The sequence below is a fragment of the Myodes glareolus genome, chromosome 5 (assembly GCF_982192425.1).
Source record: "Myodes glareolus chromosome 5, mMyoGla1.1, whole genome shotgun sequence".
NCBI lineage: Eukaryota > Metazoa > Chordata > Mammalia > Rodentia > Cricetidae > Myodes > Myodes glareolus.
Window position 1 is genome coordinate 105,588,977 of NC_142030.1, and position 21,712 is coordinate 105,610,688.

At 49.9% G+C, this 21,712-nt stretch overlaps 1 protein-coding gene across 4 annotated transcripts in view; it reads left to right on the forward strand.

Moving 5' to 3' along the window:
* Positions 1 to 21,712, forward strand: part of Gli2 (GLI family zinc finger 2) — a 225,402-nt gene that overhangs the window by 77,235 nt on the left and 126,455 nt on the right. Inside the window, exon 1 of one of the 4 annotated variants that reach the window (XM_085688366.2) lies at positions 475 to 889. The exons of the other annotated variants lie outside the window; for them this stretch is intronic. The gene's annotated coding sequence lies outside the window, so the exon portion shown is untranslated. Of the gene's footprint in view, positions 1 to 474; positions 890 to 21,712 lie in introns of those variants that run through there. 4 annotated transcript variants of the gene reach the window in all.

Genomic DNA, 21,712 nt, shown 5'->3' on the forward strand with positions numbered 1-21,712 from the left:
TGCTTGCCTAGTATGCTTGTGGTCCTGGATCCCATCCCCAGCCCTGCAAGAACTGGGCATGGTGATGCATGCCTGTAATTCCACATGTCAGGAGGATCTGAATGTTGCTAGTTCACACACCCCCCTCCAGATAGAACTGGCCATTTCAGGTGTTGTCTAGCAGTATCCTATGTCCTGGAAAGTGTGTGGAGACTCTGGCTCACACAGGGGTTGTGTCTACTTTTCTCAGAAGCTGCTGGCCCTCCTGCCTCCAGCTCCTGCATGCGGGGATTGCAGGCGTGTACCACCACGACTGGTTTATGCCGTGCTGGGTGAACAAGCCCAGGGCACTGTGCGTGTGAAGCCAGTATCTCCAGCCTCTTGCTGTCATTTCTGATGACTTATCTCCCGCTCCAGCCTATTGCCTTCTGTCCCGCAGGCCCACCCTCCCTGCCACCGGCAGTCGGATGTTTGGATAACCGGGCATAACTGGGCGGGTGATCACAGGAACCCTGCTTCCGCCTGTGTCTACTGGTTGACAGATGTCTCTGCGTGAGCCTGGGCTGCTTAGAGCCTTGCTTGTCAGCTGTGATCCAGCAGCGTCCCAGTGTGGGGCAGGACACCAGGAGTGAGGAGCCCCCAGGCCCTCGCTGCTGGCCACACTGGGAGACGATCTGGTGATGACTCTTTGTTGTGATAGAGCAGAGCCTTGGGTGGCAGCCAGGTCCTGCCTGGAGGTAGCTGGGTCACTTGCAGCACATGTCCCGTTGAGTGAACCAGAAAGGAGAGAGAAGATGGTGGATTTGGGGAGGCTAGGAGTTCATACTTGAAGCAATGCCCTGTGCCTACCAGCAGAGGAGAGAGCGATGCTGATATGTCTCCACTACTTCATGTTCTCGGTTACGGCCAGGTAAGTTTTCCTCCAGTCACATGGTGGGCCTTTCAGCCTAGCATTCCCTGTGGCCTGTTTTGGGGTTTCCATCCACACAGTCTAGCACATGCCTTCCGTTGCTCTTGGCTAAGGATAGAGTGGGGGTGTCCCTACACTCCAGGGACTCCTCAGCTGGGCCCACTTCCTCTTAACTGGAAACAGTTAAGAAGTATTGAATATTTCAAGAGACAATTGGATCTCTGGTAGGGACTTCAAAAAGTGGAGTTTCTCTACGTTCCCGTTTTCTAGATTAGGGACCTGTGATCTGAGTGCTCCTGGCCACATAGGTGGGTAGTGGCTTTGGAACCAGGCCTGTCACTAGCAAAGCCGTTGCTTGCTCTAATCCGGGCCACCCTGGGCAATGACTTAAGCTCGTCTCTGGGCGCCTTTGTCCCAGAGGGCCCTTTGGAGATCAGCCCAAGTGTCCACTGATGGGTGAGTGGATAAACAAAGTATAGTCTGGAGATCAGGTGGAGTACCATTCAGATTTGGAAAGGAAGGAAGTCCTGATTCATGCTATAACCTCAAACCATGGGGATATGGCGCTGAGGGCAATAAACCAGTTTCAAAATATATAGTATTCAATTTTTAAAATAATTATTTTATGCATATGAGTGTTTTGCATGTATACGTATGTGCATCACATGTATGCCTGGTACCCACACGATTCAGAAGAGGATATAGGATCTCCTAGAACTGGAGTTATGGATCGATCGTAGTGAGCCACATGTGGGTGTTAGGAATTAAACTTGTATCCTCCTCCACCCTTGCACTTTGTACAGGGCTCTGGGTCTCTTCCAGGTCCAGGCCCTGGAAGGAAATGAAGTCAAATTCCATGCACCACAGCCCTTCAAACCACACAGAGAGTGAGCGCTTGCTGGTGGTATTGGCCATGGGGGCGAAAGCTTGCTTCTAAAAAAAAACACAAACCAAGCAGAAGCAAGAGTGGATTTAGTCGGTTTACTGAACCGCTCCATTTTTCTCTTTCAAATTACATTTTATTCAGTTGGGAAGGGTGGTCACATGCTGCACTGTATGTGTCCCTCTCTGCCTACAGCGGTGCCTCTGTGAGCCATCTTTGTCCTGGTTTGTGCTCAGGAGTATTTTAGTTACTTTACACAATACATCACAAAGGCAACATAAGGAAGAGTTTATCTTGGCTCACAGTGTAAGGGTCCAGTCTGTCAGGGCAGGGAAGGCATGGCAGCAGTAATTTGAAGCCGCCGGTCACATTTGTTGCATCCATAGCCAGAGATGAACGCTGGCGCTCAGCTCACTTCCTCCTTTCTGTGAAGTTTAGGATCCCAACTCATAAAATAACGCTGCCCACGATTAGGACGGGTCTTCCCACCTCAGTCAACCCGATCTAGGAACTCCCTCACAGACAAGGAGGTTTGTCTCCTAGATGGCTGTAGACTCTGTCGCGTTGACAGCGTTAACCATCAGAGCATGCTAGGACGTGCCTGACTCACAAACATGATGCACAGTAGTGGTTCCCAAGGAGCTGCTCCATCCTGGTGGTGCCGCACCCCTTTCCCGGGTGCCTGCTAGGCGGGGAAGTGGGTGCAGAGTCTGTATAAGACCCTAGGCATCCAGTATGGTGTAGGAGGGTTGTAGGAGACTCCTTCCCGCTACCTGTCCCGCCCACCCCCCGTGCCCCCCCCCCCCCCGCCCCTGTGAGCTCTCGGGGCCTCTTGTTTCCACTTCTGGGTCATTGAGAGCAGTTAGGGGCTTTGGGATGTTCAGAGACCTGTGGGGTGACTTTTTGTGAACCCACTGTGGGCCACACATAGGTCTTGGGGGTAGGACGTCTCTGACTGGCTGTGGGCAGGGTATACGTGCTTGTCTGTACATGAGTAAGCATGTGCTTGTGTGTAAGATTGCTTCCAGGTCTCTTCTGAGCGGAGGAGCTTTGTGTGATAGCTTCCATTGTTTGGGCTTAGTGTTTGCTACTGTGTAGGTCACAGTTGAGTTGTGGTGGATGGTGGGCTTTTACTTACCCAGTGGTCCTTGGGTGTGAGCCTATTACCCGCCCCTAGTCCTAGCATCTCCCGCCAAGGCTAAACAGCAGTGTGCAGTGCCCCTGTGGGAAGGATCCTGTGTCCCTCCTTGCCTCATTGATCATTTTAACAGCTCAGCTTCTTCTGCCCTCAGAGGATTCCTATCTCCCCCCTGCCTTCTACTCTGTCTCTGGACACTAGCAGAGTTCAAGGGTGGGGAGGAATGAGAATGGACAAACACAGGTGTGCACATGTGTGTGCCAAATCTGTGTATGTCTGTAGGGTGGGCTGCAGGGTTCTGGGAACATGGTCCCTTGTAGCAGTGACCCTCAGGGGATTGGGAGAGAGACCAAACCCAAGACAAAGGTAATAAGGGTCCATTTCTTGGGGGCTCAGTCAGGGCAGCACTTTGAATGATAAGGTGGGTAGAAAGATGGTTCAGTGGTTAAGAGCATTGTTGTCGTCCAGAGGATTCAGGTTCAGTCCCCAGCTTACAACCATATATATCCATTTCCATATACATATATGTATATATATATATATATATATATATATATCAGTAAGAATCTGACATCCTCTTCTACTCTCTGTGGGCACAAGGCAAGGCACCCATACACATAAAATAATAAGATAATGTTTAAAATGATGACGGTGGTGATGAGGGCACACAGTCATTGTGGGCGAATGGACCGGGGCCCTCTCTGTGCACACTTGCTTTCCCTTTTGCCTGATTCCATAGCCTGATTCTCTTGGCTCTCTGTGCTGGCTCTATATCTAATTCTGTCTGTCTGTCTGCCTGTCTCTTTCCTCCTGTTCTGTTCTCTCATTGGCCTCTGGCCTCTGGCCTCTGTGTCTGTCTGTCTGTCTGTCACTCTCCTCCAGTTCTGTTCTCTCATTGGCTCTCTGTGCTGACTCTATATCTAATTCTGTCTGTCTGTCTGTCTGTCTGTCTGTCTGTCTGTCTGTCTGTCTGTCTCTTTCCTCCTGTTTTTTTCTCTCATTGGCCTCTGCCTCTGTATCTGATTGTCTTTCACTCTTCCCTGGTATCCCTGTCCATTTCCCCATGTTTCTTGTCTGATTTCTGCTACCTGAACTTCCTCCTTCAATCCCATTCCCACCGTCCCCCTCCTTTTCTTTCTGTCCCTTTCTTCTCTTCCTTCTTTCCTTTCTTTCTCTTTCACCTGTTTTTCTTTCTGCCCCTCCCCCGTCTCCCCCTTTTTCCTCCTTCCTTGTCTCTGTGTCCCTTTCTCTTTTTGCCCTGAACCCTGAGGCTACACCATCTTCATGCTTGATGCTGAGCCCACCTTCCCCAAGGATCTGTTGTCCCACAGTCCCACACTGGTGCTAAACAGGACATCAGCAAGCACTGCTCCCATGGAAAAAAACTTCATGGCACAGAACCTTGGTCCATGGCTACTAGACCTCCCTGGAGACTGGCAGTGCCTGTGGTGTGGGGACAGGTGTCCTGGGACAGCCCGGTGTCCATAAAGGGCACTGACATCAGGCAGGGAGGCACCTGTGTTTTCCGGAGGGTGAAGCCACAGGCATTTAAGACAGGGAAGTAAGAGCCAAATCTGAGGTGTTTGGGTTCATTCCCTTGGTTAGGGATCGGTGAGGAAAATGCAGTCAGCCACCATCCGCCCAGGCTCCTTGCCTGGGGACAGACAGTAGAGGGTGGAGAATATTCAGAAGTAAGTGTGTGTGTTCGTGTGTGTGCTTGCTGAGAAGGAGACTCTGACCACAAAGTTTTCATGTTGTCTTAGATACCACAGGCGACCTTTGATGATTTAAGTACATGGGGTGGATATACACAGGTAATGTGGAAATATTCCCTCTGTCTTCCGTCCCTCCCTCCCTCCCTCTCTCCCTCCCTCCCGCCGTCCCTTTCTTTCTCTCTCTCTCTCTCTCTCTCTCTCTCTCTCTCTCTCTCTCTCTCTCTCTCTCCTCCCTCTTACTCCTTTCTCCTTTCCCTCTATGTATGTGGTATATGTGTGTGTGCTTGACCATGTGCACATGTGTGGTATTCATGTTCTCTCTGTGTGTACAGATATGCACACAGAGGCCGGAGACCGATATCAGGCATCTCAGTTCCTCACCTTCTACCTTACTCTTTTTAAAGATTTATTTATGTTTAGCTATAGGTCTGTGCACATGAGTGCATGTACCTGTGGATGCAAGAAGAGGGCATTGGACTCCCAGGATGTGGAGTTCCTGGTACTTGTAAGCTGTTAGATGTGGATGCTGGGACTCAAACTCCAATCTCTGCAGGAGAGCAAGGGCTTTAACTGCTGAGCCACCCCTGAGACCCCCTCCACCTTGTTTTTGTTGTTGTTTGTTTTGAGGTAGGATTTCCTCGCTGAACCTGGAGCTCACTGTTTGAGCTATGCTGGCTGCCCAGTGAGTCCATAGCATCCTCCTGTGACCCCCTCCCTGAGGCTGGGGCTACACTTGCATGTCTCTCCAACCAGCTTTTTACACGGTCTCTGGAGATGCAAGGCGAGTACTTCACCGACTGAGCCATCTCTCCAGCCCTAAGTTCTTCATCAATTAAGCAGAGAAGCGTGAGTGTGTGCCTCCCTCAGCAGTAACGGGTCAGTGTGTCTTGGCTCCACGGCCTGGGACAGACTGTGTGGATGTCCCCAAAGGGCCTTGGAGCCTATGGATCTCGCACATGGTGTCTGTGAACCCTGAGAGGGTGTGGATCTTGCATTTGTGCCTTTTGGCACTGCTGCCAAGCGGTAAGGCTGGCATCAAGTACAGAAAATTAAATTTCCCTCTTGGATCCAGTATGATAGAAGGAGACAGGAAGAGGTGGAGGATGGGGCGACATAGGGGCTGCTGGTGACTGGGTGGCCTGGGTGGGCGCTGTGGCCATGAGGGTAAGGCTGAGCCCCACTTGCAAGCCTGAGGCTGGTGCCAGGGACAGATGGGTGGTGAGTACTGAGCCTCTCACGTCTCAGTGACCTTCTTCACATTGTCCCTCTGGGAGAGAGCTGCGCTCCGCCTCCATGTGTGTCCCCGAAGAGCAGGCTCTTTCGTTCCAGCCCATCCTGAGCTGCAGCCCCCTCTGGCTGCTGTTTCTGTTCCCAGTATAAGGCCAGTTCTCCACTGGGCATGTGGGGGCATCTGAAGCTGCAGACTTTGCCCTGCATCTTGCTGACCTGTGACCAGGTCACTTTATCTCCAACTCCCAGGCTGTTCCCGAGGGGACACATGGAGTGTGTTAGGTAAGCCAGGCTCGGGGGGGGGGGGGGAGGGAAACTGAGGCTGCGCTTGCCCCTTTCTCTCTGTGGCCCTCTGTGAGGACCCTGTAGGCAGTCTCCACCTCCCCTGGAGCTCTGTCCTGTTCCCCTTCAGGCGGACCATACCTAGTAGGCTTGATTTCCTGGGGTGGTGATGTGGGGACGTGTGCTCACCCCAGACAACCGCGTTAGGAGCCCTGTGAAGTGCTCACCTGCTCCGTCTTACCAGCATGGATGACACAGGGTTCTTCTTCTCCCAGCCTCACCCCAAGTCTCCTTAAGTCCCCTTTTCTTGCCCTCTGTCTCCCTCTGTGCCTGCGCTGTCCCTTTGGACTTCTCTTTGTTTTCTTTCTTCTTGGGCCTCCACTCCAAGGCTGCAGCAGCAGTGTGACTGAACGTCCAGTCTCTGGGGGAAACCTGGAAGCGCTGTGACCTACCGGTGCCAGCTCTGCATGTGAAGGGTGACTTCTTCCCACAGCCTGAGCTCACCCCCTGCATCTCCTGCCCCTCAGCTGTGTGTCCTGAGGTCAATCACTGCACCTCTCTGAGACTTGTTTCCCTACCTAGAACAGCCAGGCAAACAGGTCTCTCTGCAGAGCTAAGAGGGCGGATTGGAAGTCTTAACCCCCCACCTTGTATGAGCAGACCCCTCTGTGTGCTACCCAGACACTGGCCATCAGAGCGGTCACCTCCCTCTGTGCACTGCCCTTGTGGTAACCAGCAGAGCTGAGGCATGCTAAGAGTCCTGGGCCCAGAGCGTCTCTGTAGCTCCCCAGACCTCCTTGCTGGAAGCTGCGACACGGGAAGGCCATTTAGGGACACTTGGCCTTTGGATTTAAGATTCTCTTTCATAAGAATCCACAAACCAAAGTTTAAAATTCAATTGGAAGTCAATGCCAGGCCTTCCAAAGGCAGCTGAGGGCAGGCCTTAAACAGCCAGGTGACTAGCTGCTTAGTGGATATGGAGTAGACATGGCTGGCCAGGCCAGAGTCAGAGCCCAAAGCACAGCAGCCTGATTCAGAATTCCCCATCATCACCATCCTCATCGTCACCATCATCATTGTGTGTGGGAATTCATGTATGACTGGGCTTGCATGTACACACGATCAGTGGACAACTGAGGCTGTCAGATAGGCCTCACGAAATAGCCTAGACTGGTTGGGCTGTGAGCCCCGGGAATCTACGCATCTCCACCTTCCCATCATGTGATTACGGCTCACCACACCCGTCTTTTTACATGGTTCGAACCCAGGCCCTCATGCTTGTGTGGCGAGGCTTTGCTGACAGCCCTCTACCTCTTCACCTCATGGACAAGTTGTTTTTTTGTTTTTTTTTCTCTCCCCCACCAGGTATTTTTTCAGTCTGTAGGACTTGAACCTGTGGATGTGGAACACTTCATCCACAGTCCAGCGACTGGATATATTTAAATATTTAATGTTTCAAGCACACAGAAAAAGACTGAACTGAGTTTCTTTAGTTGCTCAGCAGTGTTTATTGTTGCACATGCGGTTGCCATGGATGGAGCACCTCCCCCATGTCCACAGAGAAGGAGCTTCTGAGGACAGGCGTTGTGAAATCAGTTTTGTGCTTAATGAGTGTGAGTGAGTGAGTGTGTGTGTGTGTGTGTGTGTGTGTGTGTATGTATGTGTGGGGGTTGGAGGTTGGTGCCAGGTAGCTTCTTCAATGGCTCCTGATTTTTTTCCTTTTGAGATAGGGGCCCACTCCAGAGCTAGGATTCCAGGTGGGAGCCACCACCCCCAGGCTTTTCTCTGAACTCAGGTCCTCATAGTGTGCAGCAAACACTGTACCAATGGAGACATCTCCCAGTCCCAGTTCATAGCATTTGAAAAGATGAACTAAGTATCGGAGTGCATTACAAGCAGTTGCAAAGTTTTCTCATATTTTCTCGCATTGTGTGAATGTGTGTGCACAGGTGAGTGCGAGAGAGAGAGAGAGAGAGAGAGAGAGAGAGAGAGAGAGAGAGAGAGAGAGAGAGAGAGAGAGAGAGAAAGGAAGGGAAGAAGGGATAGGGTCACTGAATGACACTATGATGTAAAATGTACTTCTTTATCTGTGCCGCCATAAACATTTTAAATCTGAGGCATAGTGTGCTGTCTTGTGAGCTGGCTCAGTGGTTAAAGGTGCTTGTCAACAAGCATGCCAACCTGAGTGTGAGCCCAGGACCCACATAGTGGAGAACTGACTCCTACAAGTTTCCTCTGGCCATGCCACATGCCACACAGACCCTGGCTTGTGCATGCATGCCTATGCATCTCCGTCCCTTTTTCTCTCTCTCTGTCTCTCTGTCTCTCTCTCTCTCTGTCACACACACACACACACACTCACACACACACACACACATCATCATCATCATCATCACCACCGTCATTACCATCATCATCATCACCACCCTTATCACCCTCATCATCATCTAAAAATAATTGCTGGCTATTTAGTGTTCATACCTTTTTCAGCTTTATCAGATTTTGTCAAATTGCTCTCCAAATGGAATGGTTGATTCATGATTTGATTTGATTTTTTGCCAATCCAGTAAACATAAATGATCCTGCTTTAATTTGTATTCTCCTTATTTGTGATGCACTGGGCATTCAGATTTCTTCTTCACTCATTTGTGTATTTGTTTCCTTTGCTCAGCTTCCTTTTCTGAAAAAAAAAATTTCATAGAGATGCTGACAATTTTTCTCTCATCCCCTTTCTTTGTCTTTGCTTGGCCATGATCTTGAGGTATGGGTTGGTTTGTTAGGGCAACGGTTGTATGTTACAATTTTTTAAATTTATTTTTAATCATCTATATGTACATGTGTGTGTGTTTCACATGTGAGTGTGTGTATATGTATGAGTGTGCACATGTGCATAAAAGTCAGACGTTGACATGGGCGTTTTCCTATAAATTGATCTCCACTTTATTTTTTGAGACACGGTCTCTCCCCCGTTTCATTTCTTTTTCCTTTGATCCTGTGCCCCTCAACCTCCCCTGTTTCCTGCTTTTTGAACGGTTGGGGTAAGCCCCACTTTCTATTTATTTTTTAGCAGTTTTGAGGTCAGCCTGTCTCTCTTAAGGAGTACATTAATGTCTCATTTTTATCAGCAATCTGTTAGCAGTATCCTCCCTTGTCCTGCTCATATGCCCTTCCTGGTTCTTGGTTGGTGGCTGCTTCTGTGTGTCTTGTGGTGCTGGGGACAGAACCCACACTTTTGTGCGCACTGGGCTAAGCATTTAACTCGAGTTTTATAAACTATAGTGTGCCGAGCTACTAAGCTACCTCTAGCTCTTTGAAAGTTGGATGAATCTTGAATCTCAAGTGTTTGCCAGACGCTGTCCCTTTGAATCATGCCTCTCTCCTTCTGTGGTGCTCTCCTTCATTCTGATGCCGTTTGTACCTCGTCTTTCCTTCACCCATCACTTTTCGCTTAGGCATTCTTAATCCCTTTTTAAGCTAACTATAGGCTCTTTCTGCTGTCTGCTGACTCTTGCCCATAAGTGTGCTTGCATGTGCTTTGTAATTTGGGGTAATGAGTAGAGATTTAACTGTAGGAAATTTGCTTGGCCTGAGTGTTCCTTCCAAAGTGGTCTTCTGGATGCTTGCCAGGGTCTTTAAAGTTTTCTTTTCTTTTTAATTTTAAAAACCGCATTTATTTATTTATTTATTTGTCTGTCTGTCTGTATCTGTATGCATGATGCATGCACACATGCACGTACACACACACACAGATGTGTATGTGTACACTCAGATGCCTCAGAGTGAGTGCGGAGGTCAAAGGACAACTTTGAGGATGGGGAACAAACTCAGATGGTTAGAATTGGCAGCGAGTACCTTCACCCACTTAGCCATCCCCACAGTCCTGATTACTGGGTCTTTAGGAGCTGTACAGATGTGCAATCAGTTTTATGATCTTTCTGTGGCTTGGAGTTCAAAGTGGGGTGGAATGAGATTGTCAGTTTAACTCTCTACGCAGTGAGGCTCAAACCTGTGACTGCAAACCTTCTGAAGGGACCTCATTAGTCTCTCCCATTTCCCAAGAGGAGGGAAAGCGTCCAGCCTCCTTGGTCCATCAGTGCTACTGGGTAGCAAAGGGCACCCAGTCTTCAGTGGTGCAGCCACTGGGGTTCACGTCTGCCCTAGTTGGAGCTTCTGTTGCTGTGATATACATCATGGCCAAAAGGCACTTGGGGAGTAAAGGATTTATTTCCTCTCACAATTCTCAAGTCGCACGCCATCGCTGAGGGAAGTCACCGCCAGGAACCTGGAAGCAGGAACTGATTCAGAAGTCACGGAGGGATGCTGCTTACTGACTTGCTCCTCCTGGCTTGCTCAGCCCACCTTCTTACACGACCCAGGACCATCTACCCAGGGGTGACACTGCCTACAGTAGGCTGGACTCCCCCACATACATCATTAGCCAGGAAAATGCCCTGAAGACTTGTCTTCAGGCAACCAGATGGAGGCATTTTCTCAGTCCAGCTTCTTATACCAGATAACTCTAGCTTGTGTTAAGTTGACAGTAACCAACCAGGACAGTGAGAGATCCCATTTCAAGGGTGGAAAGGGATAATGCAGGACACGCCATATTCTCCTTTGGTCTTCACAGGTGCATGCATGGGTGTGAACACCCACAGACACACACACACACCAACACCACCCCGTCTCCAGGACACTGGGTCTCATCCTGGTCCCTGAGCCACCAGCCCCAGCTCAAGGATTCCTGATGGCCCTTCAGGTGGTCCCTTTGCTAGGTGTCCTCTGTGCATGTCTGGGCAAATGTTTCTGCCTCCTGTCTGGAAAGCTTTCAGTCTCCCCATGAGTGAGCCGTCACTGTTCTCTCTCTCTCGAGGCAGATTAAAGGCAGAGGACGGGGGAGAGACAGAACCCCATATTTTGGGAAAGAATTGTAATTATTATCCACTCCTAAGCAGAAGGCCTGTGAAGTGCTCGGTTTTCCGAGGAGGGAATCCTTACCCTCTGCCTTCTTCTAAAACCCACTGGCTGAGTCCCTCTCAGCCTGCAGATTGAGGACCATGGCTTCTACAGCCTAAAGAAAGGTGAAGGTTGTCAGAGGCCCGCTCCTTCTCACTTTGTGCTAGCCAATCCTGTGTCCTCCTTACAGACCACGTGACCATCTTCCGGATAAACTGACACCTTTGCAAGGGCAGTCCCCATTACTCCCACCTCCCTGCTTAGTACAGACGCTTAATGAGACCCAAGCAGGCCCAATACTGTCTCTTCCTCTTCTTCTTCCTCTTCCTCCTTCTCTTCTCCCTGACTCGCCATGTGCGTGCGTGTGCGTGCGTGTGCGTGCGTGTGCGTGTGTGTGTGTGCGCACACACACACATGCATATGTGAGATTGCTGCTGCCACTATTGTGGTCTTAAAATGCTAATTGTAGCCTTCCTCCTGTTCTTCCTTTACTCATCTGGATGAACTGTTAGAAGTATTTGGTCTCTAGTTAAGTTTTTATTTATTTTGGCATTTTATTTCATTGTGTGTGTGTCTGTGTGTGTGTGTCTCTGTGTGTGTGTCTGTGTGTGATTGAGGATACCAGAGGACAACCTTGAGTATATTGTCCCTTAGGTACCCACCTTGTTGATCTGGGAATCACCAAGTAGGCCAGCTGGTTGGCCAGTGAGTCCCAGCGATCCAGCTGTTTCTGTGTCCCCAGTTCTGTGATTACAAACACATGCCACCATACCTGGCTTCTTTTTGTGAGTTCCTGGATTTGAACTTGGGTCCTTAAGCACTCTTCTCACTGAAGTATCTCCTTAGCACTACTTAACTGTTTTAAATAGAATGGCTCATGGCTCATTATCCAGTTGACATGGAGTATCCCTCATACAGAGAGCCAGAAAATAGGAATATTTTGAGCACCAAGAGGACACCACCCAAGGAAAATTATACATGGTGAGGCTTTGCTCCAGGCACAGAGCCACCATTAGGCTGTGTGTTGAAACCGAATCCCATGCTTTGATTGAGTACCAAGCCCAAGATATTTCATTGTGCATGTGCCATCCAAAATCCAAAACATTCCACTGCCATAATGTGTAGGGCATTGTCTCAGACATGCTCAGATGAGGTGTACTCAGCCTGTAGAGTGGGATTTGTCAACTGAGAAACAGACTCTAGGGTACTGGGGAGGTGACTCGGGTCATAAAAGGCTTACTATATAAGCATGAGGACCTGAGCTAATGTCCCTAGAATCTGTGTAAATACTTAGACATACATGGTTCATGTCTGTAACCTCTCACAGGGAAGGGAGAGATAGGTGAGTCTCTGGAGCTCACTGTCCGGCCAGTCTTGCCGCACTAGTGACATCCAGGATCAGTGAGAGATGCTGTCTCAGCAAACAAGGTGGAGAGTGACAAGGAGGACAGCCGACTTTAACCTCTGGAGGACCTCTGACCTCTGGACCACGTGTCCACACCCATGCATGCTCCTTCCTTCCCGACACATACAAAATATTCTATTTAATGAAATTTGCGTTTGTTGTTGTTTTGTTGTTGTTGTTGTGGTTGGTTGGTTTTGGGTTTTTTGAGACACAGGGTTTTTCTGTGTAGCCCTGGCTGTCCTGGATTTGCTATTCCAGAAAAGGAATCCAACAGTGGTAAAAGGCTATCTGCTGAGAACCCTGTTTCCCAGTCTTATCTCCCAGAAGCCAACTGGTTCCCCTCCCGAGAGGCACTGCTGTTCCCTGTTTGCTACACATCCGTCGAGATATTCTAGATGTGCACGCGTAACTCAGACATAATTTTGGAATATTTATGTATGTGTGCTTATCTATAAATTTGTATACATACGTCCATATATATATATTTCCTAATGCAATTGCCGGCATCTCTCTCGCTTTCCCTGTCAATGCATCTTGCAAATTGTTCTACACCAGAAAGAAGCGCTTCCTCATTCTTTTTATGGCTGTCTGCTATTCCGTTATCCAGACGGCTGTAATTTATTTAACGAGACCCCTTTCTGATGGGTGTTTAGATTGCCAGTCTTCTGCCGTTTCCAAACAGTGCCGCATGCAGCGCCTCGTACCTGGGTTAGTCACCTATTTGAGAGTGTCTGTGGAGGACTCAGGCTGACTTTGCTGGAAGGATAATCCTTGCCTCATGGTCAAGGTTACCTGGCAGGTGAGGGCTGACCTTGGCCTCTTAGACTTCTTACCCACGACTCTGGTAGTTAAAGGTATTTTCCTATGATCTTTACCTAAGCATAACAACTGTAGTTTCTGTCTTTGGTTTGTTTGTTTGTTTTTTTTCTTTCTCACTATGTAGCCCTGACTAGCCTGTAGCTTGCTATGTATACCAGGCTATATTTGAATTTACAGTGCTTTGCCTGTCTCTGCCTCCCAAGTGCTGGAATTAAAGGTGAGCATCACCACGTATGGCCTCCGGTATAGTTTCTGAAGGAATGGCACTTCTTGGACTCCAGAATTTGCCTGCTAGCCAAACACAGGAAGTAGATTTATTGATCCATTTGTAGATCATCTGGGAATAAATTCAAAGAAGCGTTTGAAAATTGTGTGTGTGTGTGTGTGTGTGTGTGTGTGTGTGTGTGTGTGTGTATGTGCTTACACATGCAGGCATGTATGCTGCAGCGTGATTGTGGAGATCAGAGAACAGCTTGTGAGAGTCTACTCTCCTTCAGCCACCAGAGTTCAAACTCCAGGTGAACACATTCACCTGCTAAGCCATCTTGCTGGCCCTAACATTAAAACAGAAATTCGTACAACTATATATTGCTTCACTAAGTATATTTTCACGTATACTATCTGTCTGTTACTGTGAGAAAATCACTAAGGAAGGATTTATTTGTTTTGTTATTTTATTTTATTTATTTTCAAAGTGGGGTTTCTCTGTGTAGCTTTGATGCCTGTTCTGGAACTCACTTTGTAGACCAGGCTGGCCTTGAACTCACAGAGATCCGCCTGCCTCTGCCTCCTGAGTGCTGGGATTAAAGGTGTGCACCACCAGCCGCCCAGCTGGAAGGATTTATTTGGTCTACAGCTTGGTGTGATATTCTGTCTGGCAGGGGAATCAACAATGGGATCTTGGGGCAGCTGATTACATCGCATCCCAAAGTCAAGAAACAGGTGGATCCTTGCACTCAGCTAACTCTCTGCTTTTCATGAAGTCCACGATTGCAGCCCAGCGAATGATGCTATGCTCAGTGGGCAGGCTTTCCTTCTTAATTAGTTCACAGTGATAATCTCCCGTAATCCCTACAGGCAGCCTGGGGACTTATCTCTCAAACGATGTTCAGTGTCATCAGTGATTGAGATTAACCGGCACACCCCATCGTCTGTCTCTTACCTCTTCTTCATCCCACTAGTCTCCTCTGTTTTGTAGACCGTTCCACTTACTCTTCATATCTTACATGTTTCGCTGCCTAGTTTTAGGTCAACTCGGCTCAAGCTTGAGTCATTTTGGAAGCAGGAGCCTCAGTTGAGAAAATGCTCCCACCAGACTAGCCTGGGGCAAGCCTATCGTGCATGGTCTTGATTGATCATTGACGCGGGAGGGCCCAGCTCACAGTGGGCAGTACCGCTCGCTGGCTAGTGGTCCTGCAGGGCATAAGAAAGAAGGCTGAACAAAAGCAGTGTTCCTCCTTCAGCCCCTGCCTTCAGGTCCTGTGTGAGTTCTTGCCCTGATTGCCCCTGGTGACGGAGGAGTATGACCTAAGAACTGTAGACCGAAGTAAACACTCTTTCCATAAGTTGCTTTTGGTCGTGGTGTTTTATCATAATAGAAACTCTAATTAAAGATATAGCTATCCATGATTTTATGTTTCTCTATGAAATCTTGAAATCACAAACAAAAGAGATTTCTCAAAAAAAAAACCTGAAAATAGATTTACCATATGACCTGCTGTACTGCTCCTGGCATTTCCCCAAAGGACAACACGCGGGCACCCCGCAGGAACACCCGCAGGGACACTCGCAGGGACACCCGCAGGAACACCCGCAGGGACACTTGCAGGGACACCCGCAGGAACACCCGCACGGACACCCGAGGGACACTCGTGGGAACATTCGCAGGGACACCCGCAGGAACACCCGCACGGACACCCGCGGGGACACTCGTGGGAACATTCGCAGGGACATCCGCATGAACACCCGCAGGGACACCCGCGGGTACACCCACAGGGACACTCGCAGGAACACTCGCAGGGACACTCGCAGGGACACCTGCATACCCCACTAGAGCAGCGCCAGCCACAACAGCTCTGCTACGGTTTCGCCCGGACGCCTGGTGGTGGGTGGACTGCATAAGAAGTTTTACATGGAATTTTTCAGCCGTCAAGAACACAGGTTGTTTGCAGGAAGGTGGACGCAGAGGCGAGCTTACAAAGTCGCTCAAGCTGGGGTTACAGGTTCGCGTCACTGTGCCCTGATTAAATGCTGGTGCTGGGGACCCACATGCAGGTCCCCATGCTGTGTGGCAGTTACTTTACAGACTGAAAAACTATAAAGATAACTCTAGTCCCAGATTTTGATACCACGTGCTGGACAGTCCTACGTCCACATCAGCAGCCCATGTCCCTTTCTGCAGAAAGCCACAGGTAGGTCATTGTCCTCCCAGGCCACAAGCAGGGTCTGGGTCATAGCTGCTTACTATGGAGAGAATGTAGAGAATATACTGTGATCCAGTGGGGACTGGGTGGCATTAAAGCAAGCTGGGGACAGATGCGGCCCCCCAAGTTTAGGTTTGCTAGCTTTTTTGTAGCTGACTAATGACTTTAAGCTGAATTTGCTTAAGGATGAACGACTCCAGCCTACTTGGGTGTAAACCTCATTTCCTGGGTCTGGAGAGATGGCTCAGTCTCTATAGTGCTTACCAGGAGAACCTGAACTGGATTCCCAGAATCCATGTAAAAAAAAAAAAATAAAGTTAGGCAAAGTGGTACACACGCCTGGTGCCTGCTCCGGGGGTTGAAGACACGTGGCATACACGTAGTGCCTGCTCCAGGGGTTGAAGACACGTGGCATACACGTAGTGCCTGCTCCAGGGGTTGAAGACACGCGGCACACACGTAGTGCCTGCTCCGGGGGTTGAAGACAAGCACTTCCCTGGGTCTTGCTGTATAACTCTCGTAGCCTAATTGGGAAGATGAGCCCAGACCAGTGAGAGGTCTGCCTATAAAAACAAGGTGAGGAACAGGACCCCAGATTGTCCTTTGACCTTTACCCCCATGCCCATGTGCATACACACACACACACACACACACACACACACACACACACACACACACTCTTCCCATGTTTTGTGATAGGTGAGGCTCAGAGGGTCTCTGTTCCTTGCTTCCAGGTGTCACTACTAGGCGTAGTGGCAGAGCGCTGACTGAGGGTCTCTGGAGGGCCACCCCCCCACCCCCACCCCCCGTAATGAACTATGTATCCCAGAATCAGCCTCTATTTTTCTGAGCCTCACTTTCCCCATCTGTTACGTGGGAAGGGCTGAATGAGACAGTTTAGTGAAAATCACTGTTACCTACACTAAAGGAGGGAAGACGTTCCAGTTTGTCTTTGGCCCCAAGACAAAGGGCATGGGGTGATTTTTGTATAGAAATCTGCACCTCACGGGGCGATTCCCTTCTGGGGACACCCCAACCCTGCAGACCCCTAAACCTCCTAGAGCCGGTGGTTATGAGTTCTCCGTGCTGCTTCCTTGGCCTGTGCAGCCTGGTGCACACCTTCACTGTGTGTTGTTGTGTGACTGAAGGTGGGGAGGGCTGACTTCTTTAGCATCCTGCTATGTACCTGGAATTGCCCTGCCAAGCCCAGGAGGCCGAGGGAGGAATAATCAAGGAAAGAAAGGAAGATGCAAGCTGAGGCCTCACTCTCCCTGGGTGGTTCCTGGTGAAGCTGCAGAGAGAAGAGTCCACATCCTTATTTGTTCTAGAAGCCAACTCAATCAGACTGCTTATGCATTCCAGCCGAGAGGCCCAGACTCTCCCACACCGCACCCTCTGCCTGTGCTCCCCTCCCATCTGTCCAGATTAGCTGTTTCTGCTCCCCTTCTCAGATAGCCCATCTTAGGTAGCCAGGGCCTAGTGGGGTGCTCTTGGGAGAACCAGAAAGCAATGGCCGCCTGGCGCCCCAGGAGGTTTCATGTTCTGGTTTGCCCTATTCTACTTCCAGAGAACTTCAAGCCTTTATTGGCTTGTTGGGGACCTAGTTTCCCGAAGGGCTCCAGGGAATGGGTGGGGATGAGGGTATGCAGAGGTTCCTACAGGACACACACACTTCTGTCTGTGGCGGATCGTTTGCCTGCGAAGATTCTTCCTGGGCAGGTCCTGGACAGGGTCCTTGGACTATGTACTGTTGTGACAGATTGTATTCTGGACTTTTCCTTATTCTAGAGTCTAGACTGAAGTAATTACCATGTGGCTACTGATATGCTCCCATCATCCTCTCTGTGTTCCAATGGGGAAATTAGAAGCTGGTCAGAGACACAGCAGGACCCAGGTCTGTCGTTCCCTGGATGTCTGGAGGACCTCAATTGCTGGATCCTGGGTAGCTAGGTAGACAGGGTTTCTAGCCCTTGTAGCCATGCCATTTCCTTATGGCGATTTGGCTCTTCTTCAGGTGTGTGTGTGTGTGTGTGTGTGTGTGTGTAGGCTGGTGATGGTAATTCAATTTTGTCTGTCTGCAGTGTGGACAGGAAGACCAGCAGAGGTGACCAGCTGATCTGGTTTGCTGAGAACTGTGGGCATTCCTGGGGCAGTCCTGTGCACACCTGGCTGAGTCAATCGCTCAGGCTGGCCCTGGGGATCCTGCAAGTAAAACAGTATTGGCTGGTAGTTCAAGTTCAGTATCGGCTGCTCTGTTCAGCTTGGTAGGCTGTGCTGGAAGCAAGTGAGTGACTGTAAGCCAGCCCAGAAGCTCATGTCGCTTCGCCCACCTTTAAACCAGGTCATTTGTAGAAGAGAGTCAGTCAGTCTCTCCCCGCCCGTGTGGGGGTGGGGGGTGGGGGTAGATGCACACGTGTGCACTCGTATATGGAGACTAGAGGACAGCTTTGGGTGACATTCCTCAGACTGTCACTCTATTTTTCCTTTGAGGCAGCGTCCCTGGCTGCCCTGGTACTCACCAGTTAGGTGTTAAGCCATTAAGCCCCTGGGGCTGCCTGTTTACCCCTACCCCCAGCTCTCAGGATTATAAGCCGCACTGTCACACCTGGCTTGCTATATGGGTCCTGGGGCTCAAACTTGGGTCTTCCAGGGCGAGCACCCTTGTACTGAGCCATCACCTTGACCCGGAAAATGTCGTTTTTAATGTGTCTATGGAGGAAGGGCCATATAGGAATAAAACTCCGGAGCAGCTCTGAGGTAGACACCCAGAACCGAGGCTTTGGGGACGAGGAAGAAGAGATGGGTGGTTGGCTAGCCAAGGAGAGGGCATTGGGCCCAGAGCTGGAGGATGCAGGGCACCCTCCTGAGCCCCCTGTGATGGAAGGGGGGCAGAACCTTGGCAGTTCTAGAGCTTGCCAAGGCTTCCGGCTTCCACTGAGGATGACAAGCTGCTGACCTGCCTGGGTGGGAAGCCCCGTACCACTCTGAGTGAACTCCTGTCGTGAGCCCGGAGATCCTGGCTCTCAGATGTGCCTACTGGGCCACGTGGGGGACAGGGATGGCAGTGGTGGGTTTCTGTTCTGAACCAGGTGGCTGATTTAATCCAGCTGAGGCCAGGGCCTCTACATGGAGGCTTAGAAGACAGCTGGGTCCCTGCCAAGCCCTCCTCCCTACCACATGGGGCTACAAAGCCCAGAAGGGGGGAGACTCGCTGGGGGACCCATGCAGCAGATGTCACCATGGTGAACGCTTCTTGTTTATCTTTTATTAATGGCAGGCGCTTAGACTCAGACAGGAGCAGTGCTCAGAGCAGCCCTTTGGAGCGAGCGAGCGGGCTGCTCCACCAAGGCGGCCTCTCTCAGAAGCCAGGGAGGAGAAAGCAGACATGAATAATACAGGCTGCATCTTGACGGAGCTTGTTGGGCTGCTGTGCACACCTGAGCAAGCGCTGCGGATGCTCTTGGCTTATGAACTTGGGAAGAATGCTTCATCTCAGCTCCTGAGGTGGGGTGGAATGGAACAGGATGCATGAGACCAGCTGAAAGCACAGACCCCTGCTCTGGCCTGGACATTCCCAGTAGCCTGAACTGGGCAGTCTGAGGTTCAGAACTCCAGAGCCAGTAGCCTGAACTGGGCACTCTGCTGCTCAGAACTCTCCATATAGCTCCACTCTTCATTCCATCAGACCTGGAGGCAATGCACCCAGAGTCTGTGTGGGACAGCTCTGGCTTCCTGACTCTGCTCTTTCCAACCTGTGTGCGTGTGTGCGTGTGTGTGTTGGCGTGTGTACGTGTGTGCGTTTGTGTGTGTATGTGTGGAGCATAGAGGACAACCTCAGGTGTCAGGCCCTTCCTTCCACATTATTGTTCAAAACAATGTGCCAGACTAGCCGGTCTATGGATTTTCTGGGCATTCTCCTGTCTCTACCTCCCGTTTGGCTTCACGAGTGCTGGCATTATATGTGCTACTATAGCTGACTTTGTCTAGGTTCCAGATTGAACTCAGGTCTTCACTCTTGTATGGCAAACACTTTACCCACTGAGCATCTCCCAGCCACACCTCAGTCCTAGGGTAAGGGCAGAGTCCCCAGACAAGAATGAATACTGGAGCCTGTTTCTTATCACCCGTCCTGTTCTTGGGGACCTTTTGAGGAGGATCTGGCAGCAAGGGCTGCTGAGGTGTGAGACGGGACAGAGAAAGATGTCCCCTTGGCTCTTTGGCCTTTTTCTGCTACAAATGGTGGTAGCTTTGTGTTCCTCCTGAAAATAGCTAGTCTTTGTCCAAGAAGGCTACCTATGCTGATGGAGAAGTGGGTTGTGAGTCTGGGGACAAGTGACAGAAAGAGAGATGGAAGGGAAGGAAAAGGGGGCTGACTGCCACCTCTGAGATGCGATTGGCCATCTGTCTTGTCAGGCGCAATGTTAGGTATTCAGTATCGTGTTTGGGATTCAGTGAGCAAGGCGTGAAGGACTAGACAGTGTTTGCATGATCGTGGAAGGGAATATTACTCAGCCTGGGAAACAGAGTCAACACTAGCACATTGCAACATGGATGATGCTCAGTGAAATAAACCAATCTCAAGTACAGCTTCAGGATGACCTCACCCTGGAATATTCATAGAGTAAGGGCATCCTGGTTGTTGGCAGGAGCTGGGAATGAGGGGGCCAGAGTCATAAGCACAGACATTCAGTATGAGATGAAAAGGTTCTTGGGCTGGATAGTGACTGTGGCTTCCTATGGTGTTGAGGTATTCAGGGCCAGTGGACTGTTCCCTACAGTGGGGAAGATGATCACATTTATGTTATTTATACTATATTGTAGATTTAAGAACATGAACCAGAAAGTGGAGCCAGGAAGATGAATCAGTATGTAAAGTGTTTGTTGTTCAAACACCCAAGCTTGAGCCTCTGAACCCATGTAAAAGGGCTTGATGCAGCATCAAGGGCCTGTAGTCCCAGTGCTTTGAGGTGAAGACAGGGGTGGGGGTTGGGGGCTGGGAGGGTCCCTGAAGCTCACTTTCCAGCCAGTCTAACTGAATCATTGAGCCTCAGGGTCAGTGACAGACCTCTCTCTCTCTGTCTCTCTGTCTCTGTCTCTCTGTCTCTGTCTCTCTCTCTGTCTCTCTCTCTGTCTCTCTCGATCAATGACAGACCTCTCTCTCTCTCTCTCTCTCTCTCTCTCTCTCTCCCCACACACACACACACACAAATAATGTAGAAAGTGATTGAGGAAGAGGTCAGATGTTGCTGCCTGGCCTTTATATGTACATGGACACATATGCATGTGCCACATGCATGTTCAAACATACACACAAAAAGTATAAATAAAATAAATAAGGGCTGTTGTTGACATCTCTCTTCTACTTGCTCATCTGTGTGGAATGAATGGAACCTAGGTGTTTCTTTGGTGGTGATGGTGGTGGTGGTAAGATAGTGGTGTGGTGGTGGCGGCGGTGGTGGCGGTAGTGATGATGATAAAATGTGTCAGTTGAAAATGATGATGGTGGTGGTGGTGACAGAATGAATATTTGTGGGCTGCTTGTAGAGTCACAGGTCTATGGTAATCGGGCAAATCCTGTAGCTGTTGGACTGCTGAGCCAAGCCTGGAACTCGCTGGCACTTAGAGATCCCCAATGGAATCCCTGAACCTACTGTTGGCCAATCCCCACTCATATGCAAAACTCCTGGGCAAGGTTCCAGCTGACGTTCCTGTCTACGTGGGAATGAATGGACATCTGAGGCTGAGGTGACAGCTGCAGATGTGAGGGAGCAGTGTCTCTGTAAACAGCTGGAAGTACGGCCCTCAGACAGCAGCCCTGGGAGGAGGCGATGGACTGGGGTTTGGCAGTTGATAGAACGCTGCCCCACATCCATCTCCAGCTCCATATACCTGGGTGTGGTGTCTCCTGTCTGTAATCTCAGCACTGGAGAGGTTGAAACAGCAGGATTTGAAGTTCAAGGTCGTTCTTGGGCACA